The sequence below is a fragment of the Chenopodium album genome, chromosome 24 (assembly GCF_948465745.1).
Source record: "Chenopodium album chromosome 24, dcCheAlbu1.1, whole genome shotgun sequence".
Taxonomy (NCBI): Eukaryota; Viridiplantae; Streptophyta; class Magnoliopsida; order Caryophyllales; family Amaranthaceae; genus Chenopodium; species Chenopodium album.
The window spans coordinates 17064555-17082014 of NC_137857.1; the positions used below are offsets into that span (position 1 = coordinate 17064555).

The 17460-nt window shown below is 42.0% G+C and overlaps 1 non-coding gene across 1 annotated transcript; it reads left to right on the forward strand.

The window, feature by feature from the left end:
* Window positions 1-1555: 1555 nt before the first annotated feature.
* LOC145612789 (small nucleolar RNA R71) lies at window positions 1556-1662 on the forward strand. The gene has a single exon (XR_014106712.1). It is a non-coding gene; the product is annotated as a small nucleolar RNA R71 (small nucleolar RNA).
* Window positions 1663-17460: the final 15798 nt, after the last annotated feature.

Consider the following 17460-nt stretch of genomic DNA (forward strand, 5'->3'; position numbering starts at 1 on the left):
CACACTAGGACCAAGATCACAAAGGGCATTTTGGAACAATTTTCCTTTAATTTTGCAAGGAATGGAGAAATTTCCGGGGTCTTTCAACTTTTGGGGTAAGTCACTATGGATAAAGGCGCTACAACATTCCTCCAAACTCACCAGTTCCACCACATTGTAATCTCTCTTGCCGCTCAAAATTTCCTTAAGAAACTCAGCATAGTTTGGCATTTGTTCCAAGACTTTGGTAAAAATAATAGAAAGATGGATTTTCTTAAGCATCTCGATGAATTGTCCAAATTGTTCATCCAATTTGTGCCTATTGAACTTTTAGGGGTAAGGAAGTTTGGGTTTGTAAATCTCATCTTGCTTCCTCTCTTTCTCCTTGGGCTCCTCATTAGAACTCTCACTCATCTTGCTAGATTCTTCATGCTTATTCCCTTCACTCGAATCACTCTCCTTTTCACCCTCCTTACTCTTCCTAGGAACACTCTCATCAAGTACCTTACCACTCCTAGTGGTAATAGAACAAACCGGTTCCTTAAGGTCAATTCCTTGTGAGGGTAAAGAAGAAGGGCTAGACAATCTTTCAAAGGGTTGGCTAGTTGAATGATTTAGGTCTCAAGCATCTTTCCATGAGTTAATATGTCATGAAACATTTTGTTACAAGACGATATATAATCGTTCAACTTCTTGGCTTGATCTACCATGAAATTCTCTAACCTACTTATAGATTGAAATTGTTGATCATAGGAATCATCACCTTGGCATTGAGTCTTTGGAGTAAATTTGGGTGGGGACCTCTTTGAGCATCGTTTTGAAAATTTCCCCTACTTTGGTTATCCAATTACCTCTACCATGATTTTGGCCGAAATTTTGATTATGGTTACCATAACCTTGGTTATGATCCCCATATTCTTGGTCGTGCCTTTGATCATTATACCCATAGTTGTTATGGTTACCACGAAACCCTTGGGTTGCTTGGTTCCCATAACCACTATTTTTGTTATAATTATCATAACTCCCAAGGTTGTGATAATTCCTATTCCCAACATTCGTTTGAGCATTAAATCTAGGTCCTAAATCATTATTATCAACATAATTCACATGCGCATTATCATATCCATCACAAGGAACATTGGGGCAATTAGAAGCATCATGATCATTCTTTCCACATAAATCACAAACCATACATTCTCTAATCATGCAACAAGAAGCGAAAAGGGGGTTAGAGTAAGAAGATGTACCACTCCCTTTAAATTGGGAGGAAAGAGTTTGTGCTTGTGAAGAAGCATTCTCAAGCTTAGCCTTGATAGAAATCACCTCCTTCCCTAACTCCGAAAGTAGTGTGGACAGATTGTTGATGGCATTGAGTTGATCGATTGAGCCACTGTTGCTTGTCGACTCTACCTCAACTTCTTGCCAATTCATGTATTGCCTCACTACATTATCTATCACATCCACAACTTCTTCCACCGTCTTGTTCATAATTAGGCCTCCAGCTCCGGCATCAAGACTTGACCTCCCTTGAGGGCTCAAACCACCATAAAAAATTTGAGTGATTTGGTAAGTCGGAATTCCATGGTAAGGACACTCTCTTTGGTAATCCTTGTACCTCTCCCATGCTTCATAGAGGCTCTCTCTTGGCATTTGCTTGAAACTTTAGATCAAAGCTCTCATCTCTACCGTTTTCTTCTGGGGATAGAAGCGGGATAAGAATTCCTTGGTAGCTTCGTCCCATGTCCTTAGAGAATTCGGCTTGACTTCCTTGTCCAATCATTCCAAGGCTCGCCCTATGAGAGAACAGGGGAAAAACTTGAGCCTTATGAACTCTTGTGCAACTCCGCTCACCTTAATCGTGTAGCAGAATTTCTCGAATTCCTTAAGGTGGTTGAGAGGACTTTCATTTTTTGCACCACTATATTGTCTCCTTTCGATCAAGGTTATCATTGCTGGCTTGATTTCAAATCTCTTTTTAGGATCAATAATGGAGCAATCCTGCTCTCATACTTGTATGTACCCGGAGTGCCCAACTCCTTCAATTTTACCCTTGGAGCTTCTCCCATGTTTACTTTGCACACACAATCTCAAATGAAAGTATTAATAGCACGGCTACAAATGTAGCCTGAAAGTGAAACATCTATTTGTATTTTTTTGAATAAAGTGGAATAAACTCAACAACAATAGAAAACCACTACGCCATTCCGCGGCAACAGCACCATTCCCTAGGTCAAACAAAATTTATATCACTCAACACACCCTTATACAACTATAAGAGCAAGTCGAGGGTCGAACCACTAAGGAATGGGCTGCGGTCACTATTGGTAGAGTTAAGCTATTCCGAAGAGGTGAAATAAAGGTGTGTATATGCTAAGACAACTTAATAAAAAAGAATGAAATCAAATATATCAAGTACCAGGGTTTAGGATCCACATATACTTGCAATGGATTCAACTAATCGGGATTGGAATTGACTAAGTCGAGTGATGCGAGGGAGAATCAATTATGCAATCAAAAGAGTAAGTCAAGCTAATCTCCTAGAGGTGAAACTAGCGTCAACTACGAGAGACTCTAGCTAGGAACGTCACAAAACAACTCAATCGATAAATGCAAGCCACAAATCAATTGTCCGTATCAATGTGAACTTATAATGCAAACCAATGCAACAATCAAAGTTGGCTACTCTTTAATCAATCACACACATGCACATAATCAATCAGCCAATTTAATCACCTCATCAACTCCATCAATTTCCCCCAATTATCATCAATCCATTACTCATTTATGCTTCACCATCACCCTAGCAAGTAAACTACTCACAATCCATGGAAATCAAGATCAAAACTAAGCTAGACAACAAATTCATCATCATCATATTAATCAAACTAAATTCAATCACAAATTAATCAAACTTGAACAATCAACAAAACAATTGAAATCAAAAGCTAAAGATTGCATTAAAGTAAAAGAAATCCTTACAAACTTGCTTCAAATCAATAGAAAAATTCTTAGAAGCATCAATCTTCAGTCATCAACCATGAATTCCTCTCTCTATAAACTAGTGTTTCTCTCTCAAAAAACCTTTCTAACAATATCTAATCTATTCTCTAGAATGGTTCTCTCTCTAAAAATAGAAGGAAAAACTATATATATAGGAAAAGTACAAAAGGAAGTTAGTTAGATCATCCAAAAGAAACCTGTACATGCGCGGTCGCAACAAAAGGGAAGCGCGGCCGCGGAGAAATGGGTAGGGAACAGAGATCCAGAAGGGCACGCTCGCGCCAGGAGGAGGTGCGGCCGCGCGGCCACGGTAGTGTCGCGCGCACCCGCGCTTGGGAGTATGTCAGCTTCCTTCACCTTCGACTTTGCTCTTCCTCGTGCGCTCCACTTGATGATGTTGATGAACACTGAAGGTGGCAGTCTTCAAGGAGCTCCCACGGTGGATTCAACACCAAGAATGGTGCCCCCACCGCTCGCATGCACGAGCTAGAAGACTTGGCACTTGCACTCCTTCACTCTTGAGCTTCAAATGGTGGGCGCAAGGCAACTCAAACGTTTTAAAACTTGGGATGGAGGCTCGCAAATCCATGGATAACGATCTTAACCTGAAAAATGAACAAAAAAAGCAAACAAAAGGGAAAATAACAAAATAAACTAAGAAATGCACAAAAATAGAAAACCAACTAAGAAAAGTGCAAATTAAATAAATAAGGAATAAAACTAAAGGTAAACTAAAGAAAAGAACTACAAGAAGGCATAAATTTCACCCTAAAAAGGATCAAATGAGTGCCATAAATGACACTCATCAAACCGACACCTCCCGAAACTCCTCAATGGAACGGAGTATCTGAAAGAAGAAATCGAACCTTGTTAGACATGGAACGATTGACTATGGGTAGCACTCTCAAAAAGGTTTGACGGTTCGGTTTCGGTTCGAATTGAAATCGGTTCGGTATTTAATCGGGTCGGTTTGGAATCGGTTTAATTGTCTCACGGGTCGGTTTTGGTTCAGTTTAAATAGTTATCGGTTCGCTTCGGTTTCGGTTTATTCTTAAGCGGTTTTAATTCGGTTCGGGTTGTAAACAGTCCGGGTAGTAAACGGTTCGGTGCAGACGGGTTGCGGTTTGTTAACGGTGCGGTGTAAACGGTTTTTATCCCGGTTCAAGCAGTTTCGGGTTGGAAACGGTTTCGGGTTAGAAATAGTTCGGTTCTTTTTTGGTTCATTTTATAACTGGTTCGGTTCTTTTTCGGTTCAGTTTATAACTGGTTCGGTTCTTTTTCGGTTCAGTTTATAACTGGTTCGGTTCTTCGATGGTTTTACCACTTTAACGTTATTCATATCGGTTCCATTTCAAGTTTACTAAATTACGGTTCGGGTCGATTTTGGGTTTCAAAAAATAAATTGTTTATTGAGTTGTTTGGATTCGAGCAGTTAACTGCTTTTGGTTTGAAATTTGATAGTACTTTCTAACCTTTTGCGTTCACAAGTTTTATATAAAGTCGCGAATAATTTCATATTTAGGCATCATATTATAAACAAATTCTCATTGATGATTTTATAAATACATATTATGTTCTGTTTCAAGTTTAGTCATACTGATCTTACTAGTTATATTCCCGTAAAAAAAAATCCATTTAATTATATAAAAAGTTTGTAAACGGTTCGATTTAGAAGCGGTTTGGTTCATAAACGGTTCGGTTTATAACCAGTTCGGTTTAAAATCAGTTTGGTTTTTAAATGGTTCGGTGCAAACGGGTAGCAGTTTGCTAACAGTTCGGTGTAAGCGGTTTTTTTGCCAGTTTAAACGGTTTCGGGTTGGAACCGGTTTCGGGTTAGATACGGTTCGGTTTTCTTTCAGTTCGGTTTATATTTGGTTCGGTTTGTTAACTGGTTTGGTTTTTATACGGTTTAACATTATTCGGGTCGATTCGGTTTCGGATTTACTAAAATACGGTTCGGGTCGGTTTTCGGTTTCAAAAAAATCGATTTTTAATCGTTTCGGTTCTCATTTGGTTCGGTCGGTTTCGGGCAGTTAAACGGTTTCGGTTTGAAATTTGACAGCACTAACTATGGGTCTTAGCGATCTTCCAATCTCTTTCTGGGGACATGCACTTTTAACCGCGGCACTAACACCGAATCGTGCTCCGTCAAAAGTTGTGGAAAAGACTCCATATGAACTATGGACGAAGAAACCTCCAAGGTTGTCTTTTCCCAAGATTTTGGGTTGGAAGCATATGTCAAGAGATTAATGTCTGACAAACTTCACCCAAAATCTAACAAGTGTTTCTTTGTGGGTTATCCAAAGGAAACCAATTGGTATTACTTCTACAACAAATCCGAGAACAAAGTGTTTGTTGCTCGCGATGGTGTATTTTTGGAGCAGGAGCATCTTTCCAAAATGACAAGTGGGAGGAAAATAAAACTTGATGAAGTTTGAGAGGATGAGCAACAAGGACAAATTGACAACCAATGTGCTCCTAAAGCATCCGTTGATATTGGTCAATGTCAAAACGTGCAAAGTCAAACTGACAATGCAAATGCTTAGTCCGTTACCCTACGTAGGTCAACACGGCCAAGATCTCAACCTGATAGATATCTCGATGTTGTATTAACAGAGGATCAGGACATCCTAGTAGTGGATGGAGATGAGCCGGCAACCTACAAGCAAGCTATGGTAAGCCCCGACTCTGCAAAATGGCAAGAGGCCATGAACTTTGAAATGGACTCCATGTTTGAAAATCAAGTATGGGACTTGGTTGATTTACCCGAAGGTTACACACCTATCGGATGTAAATGGATTTTCAAGTTGAAGACCGACAAAGACGGAAATGTATTCATTTACAAAGCTAGACTGGTAGTGTAAGGAGGGTGTTCCCATCGTAGGGGATCCTTCTCCTTAGATGCCCATGGCCTTTTAAAGCTTAGGACTTTATGTTTTGGGGTTTTTTGTACGTACCCGAATGGAGGGTGTGTACGTCCCTCGGGAGACAGATCCGCAATGCAACACTCGAACGGCCCGGACACCTGCAAAACAACGGACCCCGGGGGGCCGGAGGTCCGCCTCCGACGATCAAGTCAGTGATCGAAATAATGTATTTTAGAGAGAGAAAGTAGAGAGAAGGGAGAGTAATTGTGGGGGCATTGCCCTTGGAGAGAGAATTGGATCCCTTAAAACTGATGTAAAGATCAGTATTTATAGAGCATTGGGATATGTGCCTCTTAGGTTATTTAACCTAAGTAGATTGGCTTTCCCATCATTTTACGGTTTCTAGGGTTGTGGGCTTTGAGCCCATTTTCACCCTTCTATCATTGAGTGACACGTGTCATGCTCTGATTGGCTCATGGAGCGCTGAGATTGCGGACAGGTGTCGAGGTGGCATTGGTCCACATATAGGGGGTATTTTTACCCCAAACATTAGACCCTCGAAAGGGGTAATTTCTCTTTTAAGAGGAGTTACTCCTTTCGAAATCAAGGCTTTATTATCTGCTTGTTCAAAAGCTCTATGGGCGGCATATGTCTAGTTCAACAAAAGAGAGATTTGATTGACTTGGAAAATTTGATACCTTAAAGGGTATGATATTTTCTAAGTTAATCAATCATAATAATGATTGCCGCCTGAACTAGACAGATGACGACTTTTATTTCTTTTAGCCCCACTATGGTGGTGATATGACCTTTTGGTGACTTAGAATATTTTTGAGACGTTTGACATCCCATAAGACAGGAGGCAAATGGCCGCCTGGGGGCAGGAGGCAAATGGCCGCCTGACTCTTCAAAGGGCAGGAGGCAAATGGCCGCCTGACTTTTGATAGGGCAGGAAGCGAATGCCACCTGGGGGCAGGAGGCAAATGGCCGCCTGACTTTTCATAGGGCAGGAGGCAAATGGCCGCCTGACCTTTCATAGGGTAGGAAGCGAATGCCGCCTGGGGGCAGGAGGCAAATGGCCGCCTGACTTTTCATAGGGCAGGAGGCAAATGGCCGCCTGACCTTTCATAGGGTAGAAAGAGAATGCCGCCTAGGGGCAGGAGGCAAATGGCCGCCTGACTTTTCGTAGGGTAGGAGGCAAATGGCCGCCTGACCTTTCATAGGGTAGGAAGCGAATGCCGCCTAGGGGCAGGAGGCAAATGGCCGCCTGACTTTTCATAGGGCAGGAGGCAAATGGCCGCTGTAGACACCTAAAAATGTCTCCCCAAAACCAAACTCGATGATGAACAACCTTTCACCGCCACTACTGGTCGGGTTTAGTATTTAATCCCGAGAGTGCTTAAAAACCATATTTAATTAAAATCGTATTTCTGAATAGTCCATGGATCAGTCTTGGTGTTTGGTAAAAGCATAGTTTGTATTTCAGCCCAAACCTTTTATTGTTTTATTGTCAGCCCAAACTTTTTATTTATTTCCTTTTATTTATTTTCTTATTTTAGCCCGATTTTAAATCAGAAAAATGGCCTGAAATTATCAATCGGCACCTAAAATGCTGAATAAAATTAGGGTTAAAAAGTGAATTTTGATGGAAAAAAGGACAAAACTGTCCCGTGACACGGCAAAGAATTCCGCGCCACGGGAAACTTTCCCGTCTGACGGCAAGTGTCCCGTGTCACGGGAGACCTGATGTGACACGGTACAGTTTGTGTCCCTTCCGTGTAAACCCTAACGCGTTTTCTTCCCCCGTTTGTTTAAAAGTCTCCCGCGTCACTCAAAAGAGTACCGTGTCACGGGATTCTCTCCCGTCTGACGGTGGAGTTTACCGTGTCACGGTACACTTTGCCGTGTCACGGGATACTGTTTTAGGGTTTCTGTCATTTTAGGGTTCCGTGTGTTCCCTCAGCACATTTTTTCCTATAAATAACCCCTCATTTCTGATGTACGGGGCATCAAATAATTCTCTCATTTTCTCTTCTATGCTCTAGCCTAAACACTAGCCTACCCTTCTCTCTTTCAAAATACCTTCTTTAAGCACTCCAAGGAGTCCGTACTTTACCCGGGGTTCTGTCCTTAAGCCACGACGTGAAAGGTAGAACTGTTTGAGGGTTTGGCCCCAAATCAATTCTCATTTAATTTAATTTAATTCCATTTTAATTTTTGTTTAATTATTTTCCTTGAAGTTACTAACGCGTTTATTGTTTTTATAGTAGCAAGCAAACAAAATCAAAGTAAGGAATCATGTTCCTTTTATTTCTATTATTTCTCTAACGATTTTATATTGTTGGAATTATTGTTAGATTGCTTCCAATATTAATGTTTGTTCTATTATTATTTATGATCACCATATTGCATGTTTAAAGAGAATATGTAATTGAAAATCACGCCTAATAAGATAATTTGGACAACCGGTTTAGGTTCCTTTTTAATCTTGTTGTTTTATCAAGTGATCACGATATTGTAGAATTATATGTTGCATTAATATTCAACCAATTTAGCATAATAATAGTTTGGAGCAAATTGAATGTTTTGTTTGTATGCCTTTGAGATCACAGGAATATTTTTCATAATAAGAATCGAGTAGAGGCCAATACGGGCGAATGTGACTCCATGACTCACTTCGTACCATCATCCCCGATCCTCCTTTCGTGGTTCCGAACCATATGGAGTTAGTAATCTCATGGATTATGAATGGGGTGTAACCTTCACGGGTCAATCGTTGTTGCCTTCGTTGTCCCTTTTCGTGGTTGCCTTAAATGATCCGTGAGCGGTTTACAAGTTCCATAAAAACTTGTTGGCGGCTCCCTACTTTCCTTGTCCCTAATCGTGTCCCTAATCGTATATGTCAATTCCCACTTCCTATGAGTGCCAAGCTTATTCACCACTATGCTTTAACGTAGGCGCACTTCGAACGACGCCTACAATTTGGCGACTCCACTGGGGACCATTCTTGGTTATTTATCGATTTGAGTGATCGGTATTTAATCAAGATGAGTGGATGAGACTTGAAAGATTGTTGAAAATTTTCCTGTGATTAATTTGGCATTTTTGCATAAGCATCGACGTTTTAACGTCGAATTTAGATCTGTCCCGTAGGAAAAATTGAACAACTTGATTGCGTACGAAGAAAAATAGGGCACCAGTCAGATTTTCTGACTGCCGTGTCACGGCAAAGTCTGCCGTGTCATGGTACAATGTACCGTTTGACGGTGCACTGTACCGTGACACGGGAATTTCTGCCGTGTCACGACAATCCTAAAATCAGTCCGGTGGCTTATTTTCTCTTCTCACAGTTGACTTCCTTCGATTTTTCTGAAAAACCGTATGTGTTCTACATACGTCTTAGCCCCGGGGGATTTAAGCTCTATCAACCCAAAAACGCTCATGGCAATAAGGGTTCATCCGAGTTATTAAATCCACCCAAACCATGGAGTCGAGTTCGATTTCATCACGAACTCGCGGAGCCGCCCGTTGGCATACACCCTCAAGGGAGGCTGCCTTGCTAACGCGTCCAAACTCTTAACCATGGTACCCTTTTGACACCCAAAGCTTGACCATAGTCGAACATAGAACTTGACTTTAGGTTGAGAACTTTTGCATCATTGTGACTAAATGCTACGTGGTTTATTTAGTACTAACCCACATGTGTTTGTTCATTTTGTTTTTGGACTAATCTATGACCGAGGGTTTTTATTCCCACTTAGTCATTAGTACGGACCATAAAATCGATTAAAATCTGGAAAAATGTCACAATAAGGCCTGGAACTGAGCACCGCGTCACAGCAAGTCTGCCGTGACACGGTACTTTCTACCGTCTGACGGTGGACTGTACCGTGTCACGACAGTCAGCACCGTGACACGGTGCCCAGGAAAATGTCCCGTTTGTCCTTTTTTGGTTCTGTGTGCGTACGTATGTGGTCTATGTGTCCAGTTTGGTATCAAGTATAGCTGTACGGTCATAACACGTGTCCATAACCTCACATAATCACTCACAAGTCGTGTCGAGTTCACACACTTTTTTCTCGAGTCTTTCACTATTTTGTTCGTGACCGTACATTAGGACAGTTTTGTCCTTTTTTTCCGTTTTTTTTAGGAGTAAGTCGGATGGTATCCTCCCATACATACTTTCTGTGTTTTCAAAACTCTTTTTTCTTTTATTTTCCGGATGGGTCAAGGATAAGTCTAGTCATTAAATGTGCGTTTATTTCAATGTCACAGCACTTGGTCAAGAAGCAGGGGTAGACTGTTACGGTTTGAGTCGCTACCTCAACAACCTAAGAGGCGTACAAGAAAACCACCACAAGCATCCCCACGAAATCCATCTCCCATTTACTTTCAATCAATGGCCACTAAGGAAGATATGGAAAACCTTAACCATGCTAATGACAGGTTATCTGCTATGATGGAAGCACTCACTACCAGGGTTCACACGGTAGAACAAAACAATCAAAGCAATACCGCTGCAGCTGCGATAGACAAAATCAGGGAACAAATGAGTAAGATCTCTGAGGAGTTCACCTATGTAGAACAACCTGCCACTTCTCTGAACATAAGGGACAGGCTCCCTGAGAAGTTTTCCACTGCTGACATTCCCAAGTTCAAGCCTACTGATAACCCTATGTTTCACTTGAAGGCCTTTTCTGCAACTATGGCTCTTAAGGGGTTCGATGTAACACTCTTCCCTACTGTGTTCCCTCTTTCCCTGGAGCATGCCTGTCAACAATGGTTCTACTCTTTGGAATCCAAGCACGTTGCAACTTGGGAGCTCGGAGGACGTTACTGAAAGTTTCATGAACCGCTACAAGTGTAACATCCAAACCAAAACTTCTGAACGTGAACTCTCCATTCTCAAACAGAAAGAGAATGAAGGCTTCACTACTTATTTAAGCAGGTGGAGGGAAACAGCTGCACTCTTGGTAGATCCTCCCAAGGAGAAAGAGATGGTTCGCCTGTTTATTGCAAATCTGACTCACAAGTATAAGCAACACTTGAAATTCCTGCCACTAAAACCTTTGAAGCTGTATACGATATTGGAATCAATATCGAAGATGAACTGATGAAGACTGCTGGTAGCAACAACAATAACAACAACAACACTTGGAAAAACAAGAAGAACGACAGTCCTTCTTCTTCGTCTTCCAAGCCCAATAATGCTACCAACAATGTCAACATCAATGATGTGCTGGCTCTTAATGCTGCCCCTCAGAGATTCCAAAGGGCAAGGAGGGTTTACACGCCTTTGGGAATGACTTATGATGCGGCTTTTGATCGCTTGCATAGTCAAGGATTGATTATGCCAATTGGACCTTTTCCAGAACCTCGACCAGAGAACAGAACTGCTAGCTATGACCCCAATGCTCATTGCAAGTTCCATCAAGGCAAAGGTCATACTACTGAAAAGTGTTGGAAGTTGAAGGATGCAATCCAGGACTTGATTGATGCTAATCAACTTCCTGTCCCTCCAGGGGGAAAGAAGCCTAATATTCAAACAGGTCCTCTTTCTGATGCTTTGGCTATCATGGGAGATGAAGTCTCCTTTGATTCGTCAACACTCATCCAACCTGTGGATGAACCCTTACCGAAAGTTGTTTATATTTCAAGCTGTGAAGAAGTTAACGGAATTTGGGATAGTGATGATGAGGACGTCTATCTCAAAGACATAGTTTGTTCATCTCTTGGCGTTGTCAGTCTGAAAGATAGCGAAGATGTTTGGGGAGACCCTGAAGTCAAGGTTCTCACTAGAACTGGAAGGTTACAGCAACCTATCCTATCCACACCTCCACCGCAAGCACAACCAATAGTTGATCCCATTGACCCTGTAAGCAATGATGTGATCAAACAATTACAGAAAACCAAGGTGGAAATGAATGTTTGGAAGCTGTTGGTTACGTCTCATGAGCATCGGAAGGCTGTGATGAATGCTCTTGTGAAGATAGGAGTTGATAGTGACATGACTCCTCAAGGACTAGTCAGCTTTCTCACTACTGAATTGCCAAGTCTTAGCAACTTGATTTCCTAATCTGACAAGGATTTTCCCCCGGAAGGGGATCAACATAACAAAGCCCTACACCTTACTGTGGTGTGTAGGCAAATGAATATTCCCATGAGCCTAGTTGATAACGGCTCAGCAATTAATGTATGCCCGTTGCGCACTGCAAAGAAGTTGGGCGTAAAAGATGAAGAATTAATTCCCTCTACTCGGGGAATCCGAGCTTATGATAATACTCGCCGTCAAGCTGTGGGTACTATCATGTTGAATATCACTACTGGAGCCATTGAGCGTCGCACCAAGTTTCAGGTGGTGGACATCAAGGCTTCTTTCAATCTACTGTTAGGTCGCCCTTGGCTTCATGAGTTGAAGGCGATCCCATCATCACTGCACCAGAAAGTTAAGGCTATAGTTGGAGGAGTTCCAATCACCATTGATGCTTCTCCCATGCGTATCCAAGTCATTGATACCCCTATCGTTCATGTCGAGCATGATGAGGAAGATGAGGACCTCTGGGGATTTTCTTTAGAAGATGTGCTTATGATCGAGGAAGACGAGAAGTGCCACCTCGAGTTTGACCCCTATTCTAAAGATAATATCAATGCAATTATGAAGAAACAAGGGCACTTCCCTGGAATGACCCTTGGCATCAAGAAGAAGATAGCTGAACTATGGGGCCATCAAGGCTTGTTAAAGAAAGACACCTTTGGCCTGGGATTCATACCAACAAAGGAAGATGTGAAGCAAGCTGTGATCAAGATGGTTGCTCGGAACGCAGCTCGAAAAGAGAATAAGGAGATGGCTATAAATCCCTATCCCCTCACGCTCAATGGTCAATTCGTCAAGGAAGGAGAGAACTTCCCGTGCTATGAATTTCCTGAACCTTTCATCTACAAGGGGAAGCGTGAACCAGGTTTTGAGGTGTTCATGGATTGTGACTTCATTGACGAAGGTGATGTTTCCCCAACGGCTGAAGAACCAACCAGCCCAGGTTCCGATGATATGAGCATTAGTCTTCTTTTCGGGTTGGAAAAGAATGAACCTAGGCCCACCAACAATGACGACTCTGCGCTCATTCAAGCGGTCATGTCAAGCAAAGATTTTGATCCTTCGGAGTTAATTGCCCCAGCTGATGGTGCTCTGAAAGGATGGAGCAAGACGGTGAAGGTCACCATGCCAAATGGAGAAAAACTTGAAGTAACCGCTGGCGAAGGCCCCATGTTTGATGAACCTGAATCGTCTGGGTCCGAGTTCGAGTTTGAGTCTGTTAATGAACCCTTAGGATATAAGGCCGACCCCTTTTCTGCTATCGAGTCTTTTTCTGTAGTTCCCTCTAGTGCTGAGCCTCTTGTTGAGTCTTCCCTTTCTTTTCCAAATAATTCTGGCGAGGTCACAGCTGACCTTGCCCTCCTTGATGTAATAACCAATGATTTCAATGAAATGAGTACCTTTGCTTACGATGTGTGTCATTCCCCTAACCTTGATCAATATTGCTTTGCTAATGATAAAAATGACAAAGAAATAATAAAAGCAATGGAAGAACATGATAATAAAACGGCAATTATCAAAGATACAGAAACAATCAACATTTCCAATGATACGACTACCAAAGAAGTAAAAATTGGATTAACACTAAGTCAAGAAGAACGCAAAGAGTTAATTAACTTACTTAGTGAATTTGTTGATGTATTTGCTTGGTCTTACCAAGACATGCCAGGTATTGACAGGGATATTGCACAACATACTATACCACTCATTCCAGGTATGAAGCCCGTCAAGCAAAAGTTGCGTCGTATGAAGCCGGACGTAGCTCTCAAGATCAAAGAAGAAATCAGAAAGCAACTAGCTACAGGTTTCATCAAAGTGTCCAAATATCCGGAATGGATAGCTAACGTGGTTCCAGTCCCAAAAAAGGATGGAAGGGTCAGAATGTGTGTTGATTACAGGGATCTCAATAACGCAAGTCCAAAAGATGGGTTCCCTCTACCTCACATTGACATTCTGGTCGACAACACAGCAAACCATGCACTCCTTTCCTTCATGGATGGTTACGCTGGATATAACCAAGTGCTTATGGCCGAGGAAGACATGGAGAAAACCACATTCATCACACAGTGGGGAACATACTGCTATACGGTAATGCCATTCGGGTTGAAAAACGCGGGTGCCACCTACCAAAGAGCAGCCACAGCATTGTTACATGATATGATGCATAAAGAGGTGGAAGTCTATGTTGATGACATGATCGTCAAATCAAAAGATCGCCCAGGCCACATCATTGCACTTCGCAAGTTCTTTGAAAGACTTCGCAAGTACAACATGAGATTAAATCCAGCGAAGTGTGCATTCGGAGTTACATCAGGCAAATTGCTTGGCTATGTGATCAGTTCTCGAGGGATTGAAATAGATCCCACGAAAGTCAAAGCAATCATGGCCATGCCACCACCCAAAACTGAGAAGGACATTCGAGGCTTTATTGGAAGATTGCAATACATAAGTAGGTTCATATCCAAACTCACAGCGATATGCGAACCTATATTAAAAAAACTCAAGAAGAATGTTCCAGTAACATGGGATGACGATTGCCAAAAAGCTTTCGACAAGATCAAAGAGTACCTGTCAAACCCACCCGTGCTAGCACCAGCAATGCCTGACTTTCCTCTTCGACTCTACCTTACGGTCACAAGAGAAACGATGGGGGCAATGCTAGCACAAGAGATTGAAAGCAAGGAGAATGCAATCTACTATTTGAGCAAGAAGCTTCAAGGATATGAGACACAATACACATTACTTGAGAAGTTGTGTCTCGCACTTGTGTGGGCTGCACAGAAATTAAGACATTATATGCTTACTCATACAGTACATGTCGTGTCCAAGATGGATCCTCTCAAATACTTGTCCGAAAAAGCAACACTCAATGGTAGGTTGTCAAGATGGATAGTCAACCTTGCTCAGTTTGACTTAAAATTCGTACCACAAAAGGCCATCAAGGGTTCTGCGGTTTCTGACTTCCTAGCGGACTTTCCACTGGAAGAAGTTGAGAAAGAAGAAGATGAGTATGATTTCCCTGACGAGGATCTACTTATGACTGAAGATGATAGATGGACGCTCTACTTCGATGGAGCTTCAAACCAAAGAGGGTGTGGTGTAAGGGTTTTGTTGGTATCACCCAGTGAAGAACACATCCCAATTTCCATGAAACTCGACTTTGATGTCACCAACAATGCCGCAGAATATGAAGCATGCATTTTAGGATTAGAAACAGCGGTGGCCTTGGGAATTAAGAAACTCAGAATTTACGGTGATTCATCACTAAACATTAACCAGATCTCTAAGAGATGGAAGGTAAGAAGTGAAAGTCTCGCTACGTATCAAGCTCATCTGGAAACTCTCACGGAGCAACTAGATGAAGTGGAATATACGTATCTGCCTAGAGAAGAAAACCAATTTGCTGACGCACTGGCAAAGTTAGCATCAATGGTGCGCATTCCAACGGACACAATTAGGATGCCGCTAACTATAGAGCGAAGATATGAGCCAGCATATGTTCATGCACTTGATGATGAACAAGAGTCACAAGAAGAAGATGAAGAACCATGGTATATGGATATCCTTAACTATGTGACCAAGGGTGAATACCCTCCTAATACTGATAAAAGGGCACGCCGTGCTTTGAGGCTCCTGGCCTCACAGTATGTGCTCATCAGGGGAGAACTCCACAAAAGGACTACGCTAGGGAGAAATCTCTTGTGCATAGCCGGGAAAGAAACATATAAGACCATGGAGAACCTTCATGCTGGAATATGTGGAACACATATGAATGCTAAGATGTTAGTCCAAAAGATTCAACGACAAGGATATTATTGGACTACTATGGAGAGAGATTGTCACGAATACGTCAGGAAATGTATGAAGTGTCAAGTCTACGCAAATCTACAGCACGTTCCACCTTCGCTTCTTTACACATACACTTCCCCATGGCCTTTCTCTACTTGGGGTATCAACATCATCGGCAAAATAACGCCACCAGGGCAAGGAGGACATGAATTCATCCTCGTGGCAATCGATTATTTCACTAAATGGGTCGAAGCTGCCTCATATGCTAAGTTAACGGCAAAACATGTAGCTCAATTCATTGAGAAAAATATTATATGCCGCTATGGGGTACCTCACGAAATGATCAGTGACAATGGGACACACTTCCAAGCCGAGTGTGCAGAATTACTACAGAAATATCATATCAAACATCACAGATCATCACCCTACAGACCACAAACAAATGGTGCAGTCGAATCGGCTAACAAAAATGTGAAAACTATCATCGAAAAGATGACAGAAAATTATAAGGATTGGCCGAGCAAGCTACATTTCGCCCTTTGGGGTTATCGAACTTCTGTTCGTACATCAACGGGGGCTACCCCATTCTCTTTGGTCTATGGAGTTGAAGCCGTACAACCAATAGAGCTTGAAATCCCCTCTCTACGAATTGCACTGGAAAGCCAATTAGATGAAGTCGACTGGATTAGAGTAAGATATGATGAACTAGTCTTACTTGACGAAAAACGCTTGGCAGCTTTGCATCACGTCCAAACCTACCAACAGCGTATGTCATGACATTTCAATAAAAAAGTCAAGACTAGGAATATCAAGGAAGGTGATTTGGTGCTTAAAGCGCTTCGCAAAAACGTGCTTGATCCAAGAGGAAAATTTAGACCGAACTGGTCAGGTCCATACATCGTTAAATCTATTTTGTCTGGCGGAGCAGCACAATTAGTAGACATGGATGGTAACGAGTTCCACAACTTAACCAATTTGGATCAACTCAAGAAGTTTTATGCCTAATTGCATGGGTTCATGACCCAATAGAGCTACGTTTGGCCTGATTCCTTTTTAAGGATACGTAGGCAACCCCTCAAGGGGGCCCGGCCACTTTAAAAACAAAAATCCCTTCTTCTTCGACTTAGTATGGCACATATGGCAGAAAAACACAACAAAATTACGAAGGAAAATCAACCGTGACACGGTAGAAGCCACCGCGCCACGGTAAAATCCACCGTGACACGGCGGAACCCACCGCGACACGACAGATGTCAGCGTGTCACGACAGGGACTACCGCGTCACGGCAGACCTGTTCTTCGATCATTAATGCTGCGCCACTCAAATTGATTCCGCGACGCATCATATTTCACCGGGACACGTTCCTTTTAACCGTGACACGGCAGATTTTTCCGTGACAATGCAGATACTGTAAATTTAGTCATTTTTGTTACTTTTTCGAATATTTGGTAATTGTTATTATTCTTCCATTGCGTCCGACTTCTAGACTCGGATAAAAAAAAAGGTCATTGTAATTTTTAACTAAGGCGAAAATAAATACGCTATTATTATTGAAATAAATGTGACTACAATTATTGGCATCATACGCCTTATTTTAAAAATTAAACTTAAAATCATAACAGCAAAGCAATATTGGTCTAATCCTTCTTCACTTTCGAAGCTTCATTTTTCTTGTCCACCAAGTCGGCCTTCACCATTAGTGTGTCCCTTGTAGCCCGAACCGTCACACC